This window comes from Tyto alba, unplaced genomic scaffold (assembly GCF_018691265.1).
Source record: "Tyto alba isolate M040663 unplaced genomic scaffold, T.alba_DEE_v4.0 Super-Scaffold_13, whole genome shotgun sequence".
NCBI classification, from domain to species: Eukaryota; Metazoa; Chordata; class Aves; order Strigiformes; family Tytonidae; genus Tyto; species Tyto alba.
In genome coordinates this window covers 7,233,119-7,253,240 of record NW_024881275.1, presented here as the reverse complement: position 1 = coordinate 7,253,240, position 20,122 = coordinate 7,233,119, and the positions used below count along the sequence as shown (strand labels likewise).

The window sequence follows — 20,122 nt, the reverse complement described above, 5'->3', positions numbered from 1 at the left end:
GCATCTGAAGGTTTCAAATACTTATCTAAAGAAGGAAACATGGTTATGTCTGACTTTACTGTGACGTTTTTAGCATGTCTGCCTCTCATTTGGTCTTATATGTTTACTTTTCTTCCTTTTAAATGTAAACTGTATGACCTTCATCAGCATCAGAGTCAGCATGCAAGGTTCAGTAGGAACCAGTATCAACATTGACTGAAGCGTTAATACTTGAACCATTTCATGAGTATTATCTGTCTGGACTGTAATCTGCCTCCAGACAGACAAGACAGTGGTGTGTTGATCCTGTGTGCTTCTGCTTATTGTCAACAGTCTTGACAAATACGTTTTATTTCCCTTTGAGCCTGCACCAACAAGCCAGAAGGTGCCGGCAGTGTCTGCAGTCAGGTCTTTCATTCTTATCTGCATCAAGTCCTGAGGGTGAAGAATTTACTGCATGTAAATGTGTTGGCTTGTTTTGATTAAACATGATGTGGAAAATCCAAATTCAACACCTATACAGCCAGAGGCAACAGTATTTCCACCATGACTCATATAATTTTTTGAAGTTTATTAACCATACCTGTGCCTATTGTGGATGGGGTGAAAATGAAGCATAATGTTAGTGTGCTTACTAAAAAGGTGAACAAGATTAGTTTCCCTTCACTCCTATGCCTGTGTCAAAGACCTAGCTGTCTGCTAATGAGAGTACTAGGCTTTTTTCTCCCATTGCTAAGCCAGTGTGTTGAGCTGAGGTTTTGAAATCCCATGAAACCGTGGTTAGAGCTGTCATCCAGTGAATCTGACATCGATGTCTTCAAAGATTGCTCCAAGCATGTTGGTCTGAATTTTTATTCTGCTTTGCCTCTGAAAACTCATAACTGTTTACCACAGCAAGTGTGTGATGCCTAGGGATACATTTTTGGACACCAAATCCTGATCAACAGCTCCAGCAAAGTGCTCTTGAGCTTTTGTGAGGCACTGACTATCCAGAGATCTCATCCTCCTCCTCTTATGATGACAGTTTGGGTTTGCAATTTTGATGGTGTTGATCTCCTTCAGGATGCTCCCAGCTGAGGCTGTCTTAGTTCATGATTCAGTCTCAAATTTGTTCCAAATGTGTGACAGCCAAATGATGGTGTTGTTTAATTAGTTGCTGTGGTTGTTTTAAGGGCTGTGGCTGGAGAAGAAACCCTGTACATACGCTTCTGCAACATTTCACAGACCAAACCTCCCAGTCATCCAAAACCATGGGGTTCCTGCCATCTCCAGAGACTTATGTTCAGAATCATCCTCGAAAGCGAATTAAGGGTTTTGGAGATGCATATGGCAACAGAGTCAGAAAAAAAAAAAACACATGTAGGATGCAGAGCACAGCAACATGAAGGGCAAATTCTCTGGACACCTATTTGGACAGACCACAATTACTGTTGCTCTACCTATGTCAATCAACCAGCTTTGCATCCAGGCATCCAGTTCTTCCACTGCATTCTCTTGTCTTGAACTGTGCCCTGTATTGATGTTACTGGTAGCAGAGAGTCCTGCACTGCTAAGGTCAGTTCTTCACATCTACATGGGATATGATTAAGGAAAATGGAGATTTAGGAGGACAGAGGATAAAATAGATATGTTTGCTGTGCCAACTCTTTATGGATTTCTTAAAGACACCACACTGCTAGCCCAGGTATCTGGACACAAGTCTAAGCACCATTTGCACAGCTTGCTATATCCAGCTTCTTGGTGCTTCCTTCACATTCCCTTCATCTCTAATGAACTCCTGAATGAAAGAGTCAACCCAGCCAAGGCTAATCCATCAATAGATTGAGATCAAGTTTCTCATCTAGGCTGACTCTTGCTTTTTGTCAGGCTTTCAATTCGCAGAGTGTTAAACTAGAGTTTACTTCCTTTTTTTTTTTTTTTTTTTTTTTTTTAATTTTTTTTCCCCCAGAGAGATTACCCAACAAGAGTTTGGAATTTACTCAATGGAGTATTTTGTTGCAGAAGAGTTATAGTACTTTAGAGTCAGGATGAAGACCTTTGAACTCATAAATTGTGACAGTGTGCCATAACCTCTAAAAATCCTAATAATGACCTTGTAACCAGTGTTAAATAAAAAAATAAACTTTTGGATGTCTCCCACTTTCACTATGTATGGATACATCTCATAGTAGTAGAGGTTTCTTCTGAGATGTGTTCTCCTTCCATGAAGTTTGTCTGTAGAGCAACACAAAGAGGTACATGCACTGAACTAACTCAGATGATTTGTATAATACAAGTGAACTAAGATGATTTGTATAATACAAGTGCCCTTATCAGAAATCTTGCAAACATTCTGTGCTTACCAAAAGCAATTGCTGGCATGAAACAACTGTGTATTTTTTCACAGAACTGAAAAACACTCTTGTCTCCAAGCTTTGTGTGTTCTTCAGAGTATTTTTGTGTACCTGCCCTTTCAGTCAAACCTTGATTAAATCAGACCACAACATAAACCTCCTCATCCCTTCCCTGCATGAGGCAACAAGTGAGGGATGAGCAGCAGGAGAAAGAGTAAGACCCGTCTACATTTCAGTATAGACAAAACATTGTTTAAATCCTGTACTGTAAACTCTGTTGAATCGAAATGAACTGTTGTATGCCCATCCCAGGTGAGTGTCCTAACTGCTACAGGCATTGTTTGTGCTGTGGTTTCTCTCCCACATCATGTTCCTTCCTTAAATGCTGAGAGGTACTCCCTCTCATGTCTGTCACATTTTGCATATCTTCTTGGTCATCATTGCCCTTTTCTTGGAATTGGGGTCTGGTCAGTCCTCAACAATAACAATTTCTTAATCTGCTTCTCTATCCTGACAGCCCAGAGAGAAATGTAGTTTAATTTACAGTTTTGACATTTGAGAATGTTAAGACCAATGTGAAATGATCTGCAGAGACTTGTGAAAACAATTTATCTCATTTTATTTAATTGTTCCTATGAACATTTCAATTACACTAGTGTTAGAGGGACAGAATGCATTTGATCTATGGGTCACTTTCTAGCGCAGAGTTCTAGCAGTTCACTAAACCTATTTTATTATCAAAAGAGCTAAGCCTGTACAGTGATGCTTGCCACATTTCCACTTTCCCTACACTTTCACACTGAATTTAATGGAAGAAGTAAAATGAGTAAGCTTTGCACTTGTATTATTGTTAAATTATTTGTTAGTTCAAACAGGAGGCATCAAGCACCCTTCTTGCTGTCTTTGGAGGAAGTTCAGACTATTCCATTTGTCACGCTGCTCAGATGAACTTACTGCCACACACAAACACAACAGAGCAGATGCTGAATAGCATTCACAGTTCCTCAAGAAGCTTGTTACGTACTGGAATCAGCATGAATCTGAAAGTGGATATAGAGGTTTATTTATTCTTCTTTCTTTTCTAAGATGGTAGGGGGGAAGACATTTCTTTCTTTTTCTCTTTTTTTTGAGCAGTAAACAAAAGATATTCATGTTCACCTTAGTAAATGGACGGATGTTTCCCTTGTTGTAAAAATAAGCAGCAGTCAATGGCTGACTGTGTGGCCGTAATAAGATACATCTATATATCACATGTGTTTTCAGGCAAAAGAGAGAATAAAGGCCTGACTCTAAGTCAGGAGGAGCTATATGGAAGTCAGCAGCACCAGCTCTAGTAGGTTATTTATGCTGCTGTTGTCCACTCAAGTTTAACTGCATGGTTCAAATCACAGCAAACTGTTTCATCCATTTCTAAGGTTCTCAGAATGTCCTTCTACTTCCTGCCACCAACAGCTCATGCTTATATGATACTCCCCTTGCCAGAAGACCACCACCTTCTTTTCACTTTGACATGCCAAAATCTATACAATAATTATGTCCTCTTGTGTTGTGCCTGATTTTTGTGATGCCAATCATTTTATCACTGCTCCTTTGCATCTTCCCTGTTGGCACTTCTTTTGGGGAAGAGATTGTGAGCTTTGTGGGCACAAAACACAAAGGGAGCTGAACTTGTGTTCTCTGATGCTGCAGTAATGCTAGCAGTAATGATAAAAATTCTCTGTTTCAAGTCTCACATTAGATCAGAATCCAAGGACTGTGTTGCCAAGACCTGTAGGGAAACACATGGGCACAGAGGAGAGATGAAGTATTGTCTCCTGTAAATTTTTCTTCATGGAAGAAAAGTGTCATTATATGCACATGCTAGGGTCATCATTTGATGGTTTTGATAGGATTGATCTCAATGCGCTTCAGTTGTCCAAAGGTATGTATCTAATGTAAACTAGACTTCTTGGGCTCTCTCTGTTGTTTTGGAGAACATAATGTTCTTTCAGGGAGTGTTTCAACTTGCATATCTTAAAATAGAATGTATTACCCATATGTCCCTCTGGTGACTACTGACTATTGAGTCAAGATAAATAATTTAGACTAGAAGCTAAGCTTGTAAATAGAAAAAATTGGGCAAAACAAATTCCAGCCCAGGCACCTGGTAGTTGGATTGATGGAAACTTTATCAGACTGGAGGATTCTGCAGTCAGGGACACAGAAATTAAGTCTGAAATTAAAAATTTGGGTGAATATGGGTGAAAAATGTAAGACAGCTTGACTTGAGATTATTATTCTCTAACGAGGTGCAGGAAAAGCTGGAGTTAGGACCTTTCAAACAACATTTGTAACCTGCAATAAAAAATTTGTAAAATTAAGTTTGGTTTTTCTATTGTAAGCGTTGATATTGCTAAAGAAATCAGAAAGATAGCAAGTCAAACAACACTTTTTATAAGCTGGCAAAAATAACAAATTCTTTTATGTTCAGGGGATTGTTGCTCTACATTTTTCTAGCAAACAGGTAGCTGAAAATTGCACTTCATTGTCTGAAATTTATTGAAACATTACCTCAATGAATGCAGGATTGTTAACTTCACTCTCAGTGTTGTGGATTGAAGGCAACTGAGCACTACAGAGCCATTCACTCACCCCTTCCCTCACAGGGCTGGGAGGGAGAAAATGAAGCAAAAGTCTCCAGAATTGACATAAGGACAGGGAACACTGATTCATCCATTACGGTCATGGACAAAAGATGCACTTGTTAGGGGAATTAAAAAAAAGAACATCACTTTAATTTAAACACTAACAAAATCAACACTTAACAGATGAAGTAGGACAGTGAGAAGCACCACCACATCGCCAAAACACCTCGCTCACCACTCCATTCTTCCCAGGGTTAGCTCTGTTCCCAATATCTCTACCTCTTTCCCCACTCCCTGGCACAGAAGGTAGGGAATGGGTGTGTGTGTGGTCAGTCCACTGCTCCTTCCTTCTTAGAAAGAGGGGGCAAATTTTGACATTCTTCCCCTGCTCCAGCGTGGTGTCCCTCTCACAGAAGACAATCCTCCATGAACTTTCTCCAACATAAGTCCTTCCCACAGAATACAGCTGTTCTCAAGCTGTCCCTGTGTGGGTCATCCCTGTGTGTTGCAGTCCTCTCAACGCCAAACTACAATAGTGGGGATTGCTTCTCCACTCAGAGTCCCAGCCTCCTTGGGGCATAGCCACCTGCTCCAACATGGGCTCCTCCACAGGATTCAGGGTGGCCTCTGCTCCACCATGCACCTCCATGGGTTGCAGGGAGGTGACCCTGCCATCTTACCACAGGATACAGGAGTCTCTGCTCCAGCACACCTCTCCCCTTCCTCCTCCTTCCTTCCACTGGCCTTGGTGTTCACATAAGTGTCCTCCTCCCAACTCATCCACACAAGTCCCAACCCCCTCCCAGATTCCCCATCTTAAATACCTTACTGCAGATGCGCAGACATTGTCACTAACTGGCTCAGCCCTGGCCAGAGGTGGGTCTGAGATGGAGCTGGGGGAGCTTCAAGAAGCTTTTCACAGGGGCCACAGCTGTAGCTCTATCCCCTGCTACCAAAAACCCCACCACACAAACCCAGCACACACCGTAATGTAACCTTCCTTTCTGTGCCATGCTTAGGTAGGGATGCAAATACCTATATCCCACCTTCTGATTTCCATACACAGGCACAAGACATAAAGGTTTCAGAATATCTTGGGGAGTCTCTCTGTGGATAGTTGAGGTGTTTGATCTACAGCACACCAACCAGCTGTCTGGGAGCTGCAGTGTTTCCAGACCAGACTTGCTCTTGGGTTGGACAGCTAGAAACACAGGTGGGGTGGATGCATGGCTGTCTGCACCTGGCTGTCTAGACACTCTGTTCCTATGAGCTATCATCTGTGTTGATAGTATCCATCGCCCTTCAAGCAATCTCTTTGAAGACCATAGCCTTCATATATTTTTGCTGTATTTGTTTATAGCATGGCCTCAAAGGATAAAAGGATAAATTAAATTTTGTTTCAGGACACAATCTAGCTGGCAACAATGCAGTGAAAAGGAAAAGCTTTGCTGAGTGTTTAGACTCCTTGCTCTGGGTTGCAAAACCTGCATCATTATGGGTTCAAAGCTATGAAGCTGAACAAACTGGTTGTATCTCACAGTTAATTCCCTTGCCTGCATGTAGTTCATCTAACTCAGATCATAAATTATTTGGGAAGATAAGCCAGGGTTCGTTCTGAACCAGAGGAATTGGGTTTAATCTGGTGACTTTTGTACCAGGATCTCAGCAGCATCACCCTCTCCTGGCTGCAGGAAGTGTGTCCATGACTGTCACTGTAAACATCTTCAGAATGTGACCATGCAAGTTCTGCCTTATCTTTTAGCAGGCACCCCTTCTATTCTTAAAATAATGCACCTTTTTGGGCTTTGTTCATCCACTGATTATCTTCCTTATTTTAGATAATGCTCTGTCATTAACTTCTGAGGCCTGTTCAGGTTCTTTTGTCCATCCCCAAAACAACCTAAACTCTGCTTTGAATTCCAGGATACATATGCCCATCACCTAAGCTGTTCTCATAACACTTCTTCTGTGGTAGTTAATACTCCTTTCCATAAGTAATACTATTATATGACATTTAATCAGCTCAGATGTCTAATTACACTTTTTGATCTAATTTGTTATTAATGTCTTTAAAATCTTGACTTCATCCAAAGTCACAGTTATGGAGATTTCCACTATCTGTTCCTTATTCCTTTCTTACAGTGTGTGATAACTTTTTATACTTCATAATCTTCTGTATTTTCAAGGTACCCCATGTTTGGAAGACACTATCAGCATACTTTATTTACCAGAAGACACTATCAGCATATTTTATTTACTTAGGAGACCAAGCAGATTATTATTTGCTTAGGGAAAAGTCTTGACAAAAGAAACTGAGTTTGAGAAAAGGAGAGATACATGGGAAAGGAGTTATTAATCTCCCACATGTATTTTGTACTAGGAAAACTTTAATGAAAACACTTCATAAAGGGTACCTGTCTGCAGCTATGATAAAATACACTTTCTAATCAAGAAATTTTATATTAAGTATTTTCTGGAGAGAGAGAACCTGCTTTTTTTCTTATATGATGAGCATGTCTAGAAAGCTAAATATTCTTGTTGGAGGTGATCAGCAAAATATCCACAGGAGTAGGTAGCAGTACCTTCAGATACCTGATTTGCCTTCTGAATACTTCACTTAAAGAGTTTTACTGAGACTTCAGTTAGAAAAAACTGCAGTTTCTTCTTGTTGTGCTCTAAATTACAATTTGCACAAATGTGGAAGAGTCACAGCCTTTGCTACCTCTTGTAAGTGTGAAATTTTAGTGCCAGAAACAGCTTGGTGATGCAGAAAATATCTCAACCCTTCAAGAAAAAAGGGAAAAGAAGAGACATATAAAAAGAGATTTTGTTACTGAGTTAAACAGAAGGGGCAAATGCTCTTCATCTTATTCATCTGGCATCTTGGTCTAATAATTTGAATATAAATAATATGGAGATTTTGCATACGTAGTCAATATAATAGCAGTAGATGTAATGCTTTTTTTGTAAGACATGCAGTGTAGACTTTCTAATATTCAACTATGTAAAATGTCCCTTTGCATTCCTCCAGGTACTTGTGGCTTTTCTCGAAAAGAGAACCCCAAAGATTGTGTTTTTAATTTTTCAGGTAATACTAATGTCTTGAGCAATACATTTTCAGGACTTCAGATTGTTGAATATGTGACTTTAGGGTTACTTTAGGGTCTATATTGAATTTGTTATGATGTGATACTATCAACTTTTATTTCTATATATCCTCTGAGAAGACACACTTCCACTTTTGGTATTTGCTGTCTTGTCACCCTTGTGACCATATCTGAAAATACGTTTCTGATGGTGTCTGTAGGTCCCTAAGCCAATTGCTCTTCTTGAGGGACAGAGTAATGGGAAATGTCCCATTGTTTACCAACATCTTTCTGTATGTTTTGCAAGATTTATAGGTTTTAGTTATAGACAATGTTGTGTTTTTGATCAGTTGTAGCTCATTTAGGCCTCTGACATTTACAATACATTGGACATTTCCAAGACCTGGTATTTAGAGCAATCATCAAGTGAGCAATATATTCTGAAGTTGTTTAGATTGTCACTTTCCTTTCCTGATCTCAGGAAAGAGCACATCCCATGAGCTACCATTTTGAGGCAAGCATGGTTGTGTGCAAAAAAGCCCTGGACAACAATGACGAGCAACTGCATGGATGTGGGTCCTGGAGAGTTGTGTGCTCAGAGAGTAGGGGAAGGGAAAGACTTTTACAAGTGAAAACATTAAAAAAACATATGAGTAATAGAAAACAGTGTGTTAATGAAGTTATATGACCTTCATGATTCTGGAGACTTTGTGCAGCAGGTTGCTTTCTTACACTCTTTGTCTTCTACCTTTTTGAATATAAGCTGTTCAAGGAAGGGACTGTGTCAGTGCCGGGTCAGAACCTTGCCTATTTGGAAAGCCTCTGTAATCCAAATTCCCCTGAAGATAAAGGCAGAAACTGGACCAGAATGAAGGAAATTACATTTTATGTTCTAGCTCTAAATCGTGTCAGACCTGATAGCTGAGTATTCCCCAGTCTGAGCCCAGTATAATAAGTGCAACCCTGAAAAGAAAGAAAGATGATATTTAATAATATTTTTATTTGAAATGTTAAGATAATAAAAGGTATAGTTTTCTTTGTTTTGTGTTGTGTAAGGGATAACTACGACCACACTAGGTTGAAGGTATTAAATCTTTCCTGTTCTTCCTGCTACCTCTGTGACCACATCCAAATGCCCAGGAAAATTTATCAAGCTGGAGGCATTTTTCTGTCAGTTTCACATCCTAAAATGAGCTGAGAACAGGCTTAATCCAGCTGTTTCCTGGGTACTTAACTATGTAGTCTGATGGTGGTAGAACAGTTGCAGATGCACAGTGTAATTATGTCTGTATGATCCTAATTATTTTACCAGCTGCCATTACTTTAGATTTTTTCAAGAATGAGTAGTTTGTGAGCAAATTGTGGAATGAGTTATTTTGCCTTTGTGAGATGGTGAATTTATAACTGGACTGGGGACTGCTTTGGATTCTTATCAATTCTTTCAAGATTTATAACATATTATTTCCTCTGCGAATGGGTTTCTAATATACAATTTGTTCATGTTGTAATCCCACCAGGTTTTGTGGAAAAATAAAAAATCTTAAAATGAAAAACTGTCCTTGAGGTAGAAATTGAAAGCAGTCAATTCAGTGGTTTAAGGGACTGATGAAATTTTCTATAATTTATTATTTGAGAAACACCATATTCATATTTGTATCAGCTGGATCACGTAATGAAACTCACATGAGAGAAAGGATGTTATCCCGATGGCACCCACAGTGGAGGTATTCCAGATCTGTACAGGGATCTTCCAAAACAGAGTCTACATGGGGCAAAGCAGCCACAGCCAGTCCTGGAAGATGTGTCTTAACAAGTGGAAAAGGTTGCTTAGTAAGTGTAAGATCAAGGTTTTGGCTAATACACTGGCTGATATGACACAGGAGCATAACAGCATCTGGCTACTAACTCTACATGCCGTGTCTACTGATCTGGTCATCACTTATTATCATTGTTCATGCTGCTGGCTGTTCACAGAGACAGGGGAGAGGAAGCATGTGACTTGTAATGTCAGGGAATTAGTCTGGGGACAAATATTTATGAGGTATAAATCAGTGTAGTCTTATGAGTTCAAATAAGTTAAGGCACTTACTTATACCATGTCCTATTTCAGGAAAGCCCAAAAGCTGATGTTTAAATCTACGCCTGTTGAGAGGAGTAGCTACATCCATGAAGTATAGATTTCTAAAACTTAAGTTCACCTGAGACCTTGTAATCTTTATATGATCATAACTGTGAAAAATGGATTATAGGAGTTCACAAGACACAAATGTCCCAAGATCATTTGTCAAAATCCTAAAAATCATAAAATGGAAAAAAAAAGACCTGACTGAAAGGAAATGCATAAGTGCCAACTGCAGAGCAAGGACCAGATTGTTTTTTTTTTTTTTTTTCCTCTGATGTATGAATCTTTCTTTCTTAGTGTCTGTGGTTGTAGAGCAGATGTAAGAAATGTTAACAAAATACATCAAAAATAGGACATCTAGAAGCTGAGAAAATAAATAGAATTAAGATAAAATTTATCTTAAGTCAAATGTCATGTTGGTAGTCTAATTCCTATGTACCCATTTTGAGTGGAGGGGGATGACAATGTTTCCCTTTGCACCTTCCTCACCTTAGAGCCACACATCCCAAGAGAAATATCTCAGCTTCTAGCTAAAGTGTTTTCTGGGGAGATGCCATTTTATGACAGTCAGTCAATCAATCACCCAATGTTTTTGGTAAGTCTGTTGTTAGTATGATTAATATTTGTAAGTCAAAGCTTCAGCTTTCTGTTGGAAAACCAGTATCACTTGAAAAATTTCATCTGAACAGTTTGGAAGAATATAGAGAAATGTCAAGAGACCACAAAAAAACCTACTCTAAGTTTGAGTTTGAAGTCTGAAATGCAACACAAGGGAATCACAGACTTCAAGGAACTGACAAAGGGAATGGTCTGTTAGCACTGCTTCAGGTGGGAACTTAATACTGGTAACAAAATATCCCAACTAGAACAAACTATAATCACGACAACAAGAAATAAATATTTCGTGCTAGAAAAAATTTTAGACAGAGGGAGAAAGAAACCAAAGAGGTCAGTTAATATTTATTCTTCCGTGAATGTTTCCCATCATTTCTCTCCAATATATTATGAGGAAATGCTCTGCAAAGGGGGACAGTGCTGTGCTTTCAAACAGCTTGCAATTCACAGGCACGTCTCCCTTCAGTTTTCTGAAAAAAGCAAACCAATATAATATGAAGAATTTTAAAGGGGGGAGCCTTCACAAGTGCTTTGCTTAGATACCAAAGATGGGTTAACCCAACTTGGTACTAGAAAGTTAACATTTTATCTCCAAAAGGTCGGTTACGGCATTGATAGCTTCAGCACCAAAATGTCAAAACCATGAGTCCAAAAAGGTAGAGATACTGCGTGTGCTGCCTGTGTGCTGTATGCCTTCATTTGTTGGACAGTGAACGTTGTGAAAACAAATCCAGAGGTATACAGGACCTATGACTAAGAAAGAGCTGTATGCAGGATGGTACTTCATAACTTCCAGTTTCTGACATACATCATATTGAAACAGTTTTTCAGAACATTGCTCATTCCTGTTCCCCAAATGCTGTTTACTAAGAGGAAAATTCAAATCCATACGTTCAGGAAATAAAGCCTGAATTGTTTCTGTCTGCTTTAGCAGCCGCTGTTTCTCGTTTTCATTTCCCCTCCCATCTCTCCCGCTTCCATTGCTCCTGTTGTTTCAGCTGCTGCTCCATTCCCCTTTCATCTTGTTGATCCCTGCCAGCAGTGAGGGTCCGAGTTCCCATTCCCCTGGGGCTGGAGGCAGCTTTCCCGTGCTTTGCCTGCACTGCTGAGATGAAAAGACCATTGCATTGTTTATCTCCTGTGATACCATTTTCTTTTTGGTACTTCACTTATGTGCGCAGTGCCCCCTTCTCTCCTGAGAGGATACGGCATCTCCCAGCTTCGGGGAGAGATTGAACACCAGCTTCAGCAGGATATTTACCTGTTGGACTTCTGTCATGCTGAGGATTCAACTCTCCAGGAAGGCTGTCTGTGAGGCTTTCATCTTCTTAGAGCTGGAGCCAGGTCTGTCCAGAGAGAGAAGAATGGGACTGAGGTTGATTATTTGTAAGGGTGATATTGCAGAGCAAGTCATCTCTGAGGGACTCTGCAGGTGGAGGCCATTTGCACTCTGAAACCCCAGCTCTAAAGCTTGTCTCTTTGGGCAGAGGCTCATTCCTTGCCAAGCTTTCACCCCACCATCTCTTTGACCAAATGAATAAGCAAACTGCTTGAGTTCATGGTTCATGTATGTTCTTCTAGACAGGCTCTCCATCCACTTTTCAGCCAACAGCAGTGACTATTATTGGCAGGTCACTGCCAGCAATGCACTTTGCTGTGGCTCACAATACCCCATAGAACAGCAGAAGATCTAATGTGTTTTCTCTGCTTTGGAGAATCAAGGAGAAAGGCCAAGTGTGAAGTCCCCAGGACAATATTAAAGTATGCCAGTTATGCAGGTGATTTTCACATATACAATAAAAAAAAACTCACCCCATGTGTTAGTACATGTATTTTATTGCTCACTATTTACAAGTTTGGAAAGTATTGTCTCTGGTTGTCCTCTTATTTATTATCAGTCTGATAAAACTGACAGAATTATCTATAATATTAGGACAAAGTGTTTCTTTGTTTCACTCCTTCTTTTGGTCTCTTTTCCTCTTTTTTAACCACCAATATACCTATTATCACAGTTTTATTATATAATAAAACATGTAAACATAGAAATATCAGCTCATTAACTCAGAGTTTATTAACTGCAGACTATGGGTTCAGACACAAGAAAATTTTCAGTGGTAAACAAAGATGCACAGAGCCCATACTTGTTATCATGAAGGGTATCTATGGTTAGGAAAGATGGACACTAATTTCATACCAGAGAAACTTTGTAGAAACTATGGTAAAAAAATTACACAAATAAAAGTAAAGACATAGAGTAATTTTTTCTAAAAGAAGGACTCAGCCAAACATGAGCAAACCCAAGTCTTATTCATTGGTATACTCATGAAATGGGTAACAATATAATAATTTACTAAAAAATATTGACAATGTAGTGAATGCATTAGTGGAAAATTTGACACAGTAAAATAAAGTCAAAATCAAACCCATAAATTCCCTTTTTGCTCAAGGTAGCTAGCAAATACACATACAACTGTGGACCTTGCTTAGTGTTGTTTTAACATAAATGGAAAAATAACATTTTTGCTAGGCTTTTTGGCAGAGGTATGAGAGATGCCTGTGTGGGAAATCAAATAAAGGAATTGACCAAATTGTAAGTAAGGAGAAATAAATATTAGCAAAATAAAAAAAATAAAATGAAAGGCCAAGTAAAAGCTGGCTGTGAATGTGAAATAACACCTTGAATGAAGTTCCAATTCTCGTCTGTGATTTATTGTTACAGTCTCTGGGTACTTGCGGTTTATTTAAACAGGAAAAGTAGTTGCTATGTACAACTACCATTGCTACTCAGCAACCTGTGGAGTTACCGCGAGCTGCAAAGAACTTCTGAAAGCAGATTTACCACTATGCAATTAGTGGCTTCTGGTTGTGGCAATATCTACTGTTGACAATTCTTACCTCTGATTCCCTTCCTGATATGCTTCATTGCTATAAATCAAATTGCATTATTTACTGAAGGACCTGGAAGAATGATTTGTGGTATGAGGGTGAAAGGTTTCTTTGCTGATCTCTCTCGAGGATCAGATGTGCAGAGCCTGAATAGCAGAGTAACCTGACCTGCAATTTTAGAGGATATTGTGGAAGAACTTCTGCACTCTTAAAATCAACAGCTATTATTTAGTCAAGATAATGAACCATGGGAATTAATTCAGTGATTGTCAACTGGAAAGACTATGAACAGGAGAGCAGATATTTACAAAACACCCTACAAAGAATTAGAGGATGATTGTATGTTCTTTAGAACGTAACACTGAGCCTCAGGGTCTCAGCTTTGTGTATATGCTTGTGAGCGCTTACCAATCTTATAACATTAACGTATGTTACATTAAGACAGATTATAGATGTTAAATGAGTGTTTGGATGTCTATGTAACCTAAAACTCTACAGGAGAAAGGAAAAGTCAATTAATTGAGACCCTTTTAATCCAGGATCACAACACCCACAAGGAGCAGAAGAGGGAGAGCAATTACGTGTCATCAGAGGAAGATGTGAATTGCCTCAGAGGTGTCCTTATTGCAGACCCTTGGATAATATCACTCTGAATGATCACTTCCTTTAGTGTCTCCATCTGGACATGACTTTTAACACGTCCTTTTTAAACTCCTTAAACCATAGATCATTCTTGGTGACTTCAACCAAAAAGTTACTTATGGTACTGTCCTCTGTGCCATAGTGTTGTCTTTGCTTTAAACAGAAGGGAAACTGCTCTCTCTGCCTAGAGTTCCTTCTTTTTCTGTAGTGACTGACAGCATTTCATTTTCTCTTCAGTGAGGTGTAGGAAAGGGATAAGGTGTGGTTGCACTATTCCCACTTCAAGATCTGAGGCATCTTTGCATTTCACCACTCTTCTGAGAGGGATGTGTCCTGTGCAAGGTGTTGCCCAGCGCATTATTGTCATGCTTGACACTGCTGCAGAAAAGCAAGGGGATGAGGTGTGATATGCTCAGCTGTGTTCTCACTCCAACTTGCCCATGTGGGGGAAAAGGTGGTGACTTCTCCTCATGATGCTGTTTGCAATTTTTGTATAGCCTGTGACAAGGGATGCAACCACCTAATAAGTAGGAAGATAAAATGCTTGCTGAGCCCCAGTAGAAGAGTGTACCAAGAGTGTGAATAAATGCAATGGGTGTACCACACATGTAATACTAAGAAAGGAGGAGCCTGTAATCTGTTAAGCAATACTTGCTTCAAATTAAAACCACTTACTGATAATTGCCCAGCATGCATGTGAGCAAGACAGAGATTTACAGACTGTGGGAGGCTGCTGTTCAGAGACTTTCTAAATGCTTATGTGGCTTGGTGGTCCGTGCAGTAGAGGTGTTTGCACCAGTCGTAATCTCAACATCAGGAGCAGCAAATACCATAGCATGAGCGAAGCAGGTTGTAAACTGGCATAGAGTAGTACGCAGCTTTCTGCATCTGCACTAATGCTCCAGTGCCGACTCATGTACCTAACTGACCTTGTCCTGTGCTACCAAAATATTATAGACTGGAGAAATATGAACAGCTAGTGAAATGCCCCTCTTGTGTGATAGTGACTTTCATGAAAGTGTAGTTTTGCTCTGTGCCATTATGATACTTTTATTACAAATAACAATGTGTATAAATGAGACTTCAGTAAATGATCATGGATTTGTTTTAATTATGAGGTGTAAATAAAATTATGAGATGAATAAAACCATTCTTTTACTAAAAATATGTGGCAAGCTCATGGAGTATGAGACATTGGGAGCGATTCAGGTTCCTAATTCTGTCTCTCTAATACTGATTTAGACACTTCTGGGTGTCAAGAGGCATTTCTTTGAGGCTGTCAAATATATAAAAGGATCTATGAGACACCTATTCTCTTTGGAGCATAGATGGAGGACAGCTGGGATATTTGTGGGTGTACATATACTTCTGAATACCTTTAGGTGTTAGTTGCCTATGTGTATGCATTGAATCTCCCCACTATGCACCGAATCTACCCATGGAATTACAGAGGCTGGAAACATGAAAATGAAATAAAGGTGTTGCTCCATGAAATGAAAGATTGCAGAGGTTGAAGGGATGAATGTTCAAAACTTGTAGTTTTTGTTGGAACAGGTCTTCTAAATGGTTACTTGCCTCATACCATGTTACCTGACTACTTCTGCTTGGGTTTGGGCTAACAAGTTGATCTGAGCATGATGCACCAAACGGGACAGTATGTCAAGAAAGAAAGAATGCAAGTTCCACAGTAGAATTATAAGAAGAGGAACAAAAAAAAAAAAAAAAAAAAAAAAAAAAAATTAGTATATTATATCTATCTTTATATATTCCATATATGTATTTTCCAATTCATTCCATGATATGGGATTGAGAGAATATATTGATATCAATTGGTTAATAAATATCAAAGTTCCTATTATAAAAAGATTTTGTAATGTGAAATAATGACCCATATAATAATTACAAGTCAGAGTGATAGGCATACAATGACTTGAAAAACTCTGAAAAGCTAGAGGTTACTACTTAACAGGCAAGCAGCCAATACATATGTACAATAAAAAATATATTACTTTCCTTTGCATGTAACACCATGTGGAGATTGTAATCTTGACCTTTTGCTTCTTCTGTGATGAGCTCAAAAGCAAGTTCATGGTTTTTCATCTTGAGACCTTCCTGAGTCTTGGACTTTCTCAAGATATGTCAAAGAAATATTTAAAAAAAAATTCTTCAGGATTTCATTCATTCCTTGCAAATTATGTAGTCTGGTTGTTTTTTTTTTTTTTTTTTTTTTCCCTCTCCTCATTTCTCTTCAGTTGAGCCACTTCTTGAAGTCATGTGCAAAAAACTGGGCACAAAATTCCAATTAAGGTCGTACCAATAAAGCAGGAAAACCATTTCACTTATTTTTCAGGATGTAAGACTTTTTTAGGTGTCCCAGTGTAGTGTTAGCTCTTTTTTGTAACAGCAGGTTAAACTTTTGAGCCATCATCCATTCCTAGACTCTTTTCTCTCCAACCACAAGCTCCATGATTGTGTTTGTGAAGCTGATCATTCCTGCCAAAGGAAAGTATAGCTCTCAGCCTTATTTTTTTTCTTTCAAAATATCAAGATCATTTTTAGTCTATTCCTTTTCACCAGCAGGTATTTGAGGATTATTGTATGCATATTTAATTTGTACACTTTGTTTTGTCATCCATTTTGTTAAGGAAAATGCTTGCAACCAAATGAAAATAATTACAATCAAATGAATAAAATATTGAAAACCACATGTAAAATCTGACTTGAGAGATTCTTTCACTTTAACAGGAGGAACCAATAAATACTCTTCAGGATCAATGTCTCTGTTCGTTTTCAAGCAGTTCATAGTATTTTCTTCTAGAATTTGCTTATAAGAATTTTGTATGAAATGGTATCAAATGCTACAATTAAGTCATGATATTTTTTAAGAGTAAGAGCGTTCATGGAATCATGATAAAAGCTAGTTTATTTGATTTGCCTTGGTTTCTTCTAGACAAATCTGTTGCCTGTTTATTAATGTTGTTTTTTTGGTTTTTTCCTGGCATCCATATGGTACAAGTAGTATGACTATTTAATCTGGTACCTCTCATTTCCTCTCCCCCTCTTCCCTTTTAAAGAATTACATTTGCCCTTTTCACCTCTTCTGGTTCTTCACCCATGAACTCTGGATTTTCAAAGAAATAAAGATTCAGAAGGTTCCTCATCTGATTCCCTCAACGCCCTATAAGAAAAGTCATCAGACTCAGCCTGCTTGAAATAATTAAATTACCTGCATGCTCTCTTACCTTAAGGTAATGTCTTGCCTTGTTGTCATATGTGTTAATAAGTCTGTCATGATGGTGATTGGCCCCTATTTAGGTATTTAAACTACATTCTAGTAAGAGTGGTTTAACATTAGCACGGATCCACTTTGTACTGGAGTGCAAATACCACAGTACAAAAAACCGTGTTCAGATGACAAAAACTTAGTTCCTTCATACAGCTTCATTCTTGAAAGAAGGTTGTAAAAACAGCTTAAAAGACATTCACATCTTATGTGATTATTAAGCACTACTTTGATCAACATAGGGCTAATTAAAGAGGGAACTCATAAGAGGAAAGTTTAACCTTAATGTTTAGGCTCTCATTGTCTGACCAGATATTGGGAAGACAATCTTGACAGAAGCATACAACAAATATGATACAATAAGACAAGCCAAGACATGTAGGGTCTCATTTTGCCACGATAAGGAGTTTTTACCTGCAGATGAAGAAATAGCTGATGGAAATTAACAGTGGTGGGTCCTTGCCAGTGTTGGCAGCAGGATGAAACAGCAGAAGCTGAAGGAGGTGTGGGACAGGACTCTGCTGAAATCTCTTTTACATGGGTCTTAGGAAATGAAGAGATTGCATCGTAGGAGGGGATGAATTTGCATGGCTCCAAAAACTCCTGCAAAGGGAATAAAGAAAGATCACTGTAAAGAGAGAACCATATCTCACCAACAGTAAATGACATAATTCCTACACTGAATGGTACTATTGTGTTCCTTAAGCTTGATCTCATCAAAGGATATCACCAGCTGCAACAAGCTTCTGCTTTCTATCTGCCAAATATGTCAGCACATACTGGTCTGAGATGGTATAAAAACCTAACATCTGGAGTTTATTCAGCCACAGAAATTTTTCAAGATATGCTTGCTTCCATGTATTATTTTAATACACCTCCAATATCTTCAATGGCACTGATGACTTCATAGAATATGACATAACCCGTTAAGTTATGTTTCACTGTCATACTACATGAAAATTCCCATCAGAGTAAATAGAAATGCTTCTTAAACAAAGTTGTCCTTTAATTTTCAGTCATATTTCTTCATCCAAGTCAATGCTTTTTAACCTGGGGAAGGTAACAGCAACTGACACAGCAATAGCTCCTAGAGATGCTAGGGAAAATAATTTTTTTCTCATGAGTAGTCCACAGACGCCCATGAAATTTCAAAATTAAGGCCTCTTTTTAGGACAACTTGATACTGATGCATTTTTCTAGTGTTTGCCTTGTTCAGCCAAGGAAAGTTTAGTGAACAAGTTTTTTTTTGATATGCCAGTTTATAAACAAAAAAAATGTGATAACAAGTAGACTGAAAGAGGGATACTTCTGAGAAAAAATAGAAGAGATTTTGAAAGGCAACATTTATGATTAAGGATTTGGCTGCTTTTCACTCAGAGGTATACCTGAGCAAGCTTTAATTTATTTGTATACTGCTTAGGGCGTGGCTACGCAAACAGAGACTAATAGCCAAATCATTTGCTCAGTGCCTCAGGTATGTTTTGCAACTCATGCTAATAATTGTGCTAATAGGCTAAGAACTAAGGTTATGCCATTATAATGTTAGCTATAATCGAGCTAAAAGTAATACAAACTTTTTCTGATCTCTTCCTTCTGGGCAGATAACAGCAGTTTTTAATCCAGTTTTGTCTGTGAAAATAACCACTGTCAATGCCACAAGGAAGTTTAACTCAGTAGAAACAGGGAACTGATATTTTAAAGTAGGTAGGATATGCAGACCATGTACAATATGAGTAGAGTAAAAGGATTTTTAAAAATGAGATATTTACAAAAGAAGTGACAAGAGAAGGACATAATCATGAGAATGATTCGAGGTGCTTAAAAAAAACTTATACTGAGAAATTTAAGGTATTCATGCACTTATCTCATCAAAGAGAAATTTAGAAGGCAGTTTGCCTGCGGCCTATAATTAGAGTCTTTAAGTTCTTTTGTAAGCATTGAAGTGTGTAACAATATCCCATAGTTAAAAGAGGAAGACCGAAAAAAATTAAATGAAAAGGATACTTATCTAGTCTCTTTGCAGAGAGAGAGCTTTTTGTGATGGCGGATTTTCACCATTGAAGTAGCTTGCTATGGCTTTTGGAAAATTCTCTATTATTTGGGATGCTGAGCTTAGAGTGGATGTTTTCCAAAAGATATTTGTTTAGTCTAACCACATGTCATGTACTTTGTGTCTAAATCACTGGAGTTAGTCTTCAGTCACAAAGGCTTTGTTTGTATGTCTTGTTGGTTGCATGAGAGAGGAAGAATGCTGGTGAAGTGCCTCCTGCTGAACAGTATTTAATTTAAAATCTTAAAATATGTAGGATGGCACTGTAACATTGAAAACTCAGAAAAATCATTGAGTGTTCCCCACTATCTTTAGTAATGCTTGAGCTAAATGGATGATATGCAGAAATCTTGTATTTCAAGGGCTTCAGCTGACACATGCACACCTAGTATTGCCAGGGGCTATTATCTGGACTACTTATCTTGTCACTTAATGTTCTTTTGATCATGTCATTGTACTGAAGCTGCAAATGTCTGTGACTTGCACAAGCATCAAGAGGCAT

General features: G+C 38.5%; 1 long non-coding RNA gene across 1 annotated transcript; it reads right to left on the bottom strand.

Moving 5' to 3' along the window:
* Positions 1 to 11,752: 11,752 nt before the first annotated feature.
* On the bottom strand, positions 11,753 to 18,081 carry LOC116962241. Its single transcript, XR_004407448.1, has 3 exons — positions 17,985 to 18,081; positions 12,021 to 12,105; positions 11,753 to 11,864 (listed from the first exon to the last, which is right to left on the bottom strand). It is a non-coding gene; the product is annotated as an uncharacterized LOC116962241 (long non-coding RNA).
* Between the last annotated feature and the right edge of the window lie 2,041 nt (positions 18,082 to 20,122).